We start from the raw sequence: 2090 nt of genomic DNA, 5'->3' as shown, positions 1-2090 counted from the left end.
AACTCTATTTCAGAATAAAAATTCATGGTTTCCATTACACAGCTATAAGATCACACCTCTATGCTTTTACTCTGAAATAACAGTGATTACAGGTTGATTAGATATTCCTTGAACAATGCTAATGACTGTTTACATTTAGGACTGTTGGAAAGTAAATATATAAAAATTTATTTTAAAAAAAAGATAAACCATAAAAACATACAACTTCTTATAATGCACAATTGCTTATTTCTGTGTAAAGTCACTGCTGGCATTAATGTAAGTTTTTCATACCTCAGTTCGTTTTTTGGACTTTAATCCAGAAAAGAACTGGACCAAGCAGTCAAAATCAGAATATGAGTCATTTCACAAAATCATTTTAATTTCCTCCTCATAAACCATCACGTTTACAACAGAATTATTCTCACAGTCATTTTTAAAATCAAAGCCCTTTGTGAGTGGATTAGGTGAACAATAATTTTGCATGGCATTAGACCATAATTACTCTGAGAATAATTCTGGATTTTTTTTCTGTGCTGCAGTCAGCTCAACAAGAGAGTGAATGAGTTGCTTCCATTGTTGCAGTTTAATGTAAATGAGTTTAGAAAATAAAAAAAATAAAAAATAAAATTCTGACGCACGTCACAAAATGAAAATGTTCTTTTTGCAGCTAAAAAAAAAACAAAACAAAAAAAACCTTCCATCTTTTACAAAGTAACAATAAAGACTCCAAAGCAAACTGCTAACCTAAACCACTTCTGTCTCTCAAGGTGAAGTACGGGGCACCAAAGATGAGGAAATTCAGCTTGTTAACACTCATGCATTGAAAAAAAACACAATGTTGTTGAGATGCAGAGCCAGCAAAATAAGGCAGTAGATTTTTTTTTTAAAACCCTGGTATGGCTCCTTCTCGAAATACAGGCACTGAGCAGGGCACTTCATAACACCTAGTGCCTGATGGTAGATCTGCTTTGATCCTAATCCAATTCAGCATGCAGAGCCAAGGTGTAAATGTGAAGTAATGCAAGTAGTTATTACTTATTCATTGTAGTTATATTGATCTTTATTATTGTTGCACACTTACTTTCCATTTCCAGTGTTGAAAGCCATTTGTTTGTCAGCCTTATTTACAGTGACACAGTGATTGCAAGTAATTTTATAATCCAAGATAAAATGTAGGATTGGGATGTGGTGGGAATTCAGTACATTTACTTAAGCACTAAAGTTTAGAGGTACACTTATCTGCAGACTTCATTTAAACTATGCTTAGTACACTAATATGTTGTTGATTATGTAAGTTTTATGTATTTATTTTTATAAATGTGTGTTGATTATTATCAGTTATTTTTTATGAATTGATTTATGACTATTGTGAACCAAAGACAATTTGGTAAATAAGTTTTTGAAATTCTAAATTTAAACATGAGCATACCAAATATTTTTTCTAAAGTATAATATTTATAAAAAATTATATGCGTATGCATAGTTTAAAAAAAAAAAAAAATTCAAAAATCGAAATCTATTAATATGTTAATAAAGATGACATTTTAACAAGTGAAACTTATATTATCATATTTGAATATTTAAAAGTGTAAAAAAATGTAATTGCTGGATAGGTTAGTATTACTCCTCTAAACCTCACTTTGGGTGTGAAATGTACTTTTATCATAGTGCTTGGTGCATACATATTGCATATATTTTAACGTAACGGAGAACAGAATTATTAAAGTTACAGTTAAAGGTTATGTAGGGCCATGGTATAATGCACTTCATTTGGAGACATCTATGATAGTAACACTCCAAAACAATTAGGAGGTATCTGGTGGCGTTCTCCACATTCTCCAGCATTTGCATCCAAACTGCAGCTGGCTATTAACTTCTTCTAAGTGCAGATTGTTTTGTATCTTGACATTTCTCCACTTTCAGTAGTAAGCACAAGATCTTTCAGCTAAACTGCACAACAAGTTCAGCTTTTCCATCGGTCTTCTCCTTCACGTGGCAGCCTCCGGCCCATTTCTTGACTTTCAGCCTCAGTACGCCTCCAAAAAGCTACGAGGCTTAACGGCAGTCAAAGCTGTCATTCTTAAACTCCGGGGCACGAATGACAAAAC

Source organism: Pundamilia nyererei, unplaced genomic scaffold (genome assembly GCF_000239375.1).
Source record: "Pundamilia nyererei isolate P.nyererei 1_Seehausen unplaced genomic scaffold, PunNye1.0 scaffold00041, whole genome shotgun sequence".
NCBI classification, from domain to species: domain Eukaryota; kingdom Metazoa; phylum Chordata; class Actinopteri; order Cichliformes; family Cichlidae; genus Pundamilia; species Pundamilia nyererei.
The sequence above is the reverse complement of the archived record's forward strand: the minus strand, read 5'-3'. Positions refer to the sequence as shown.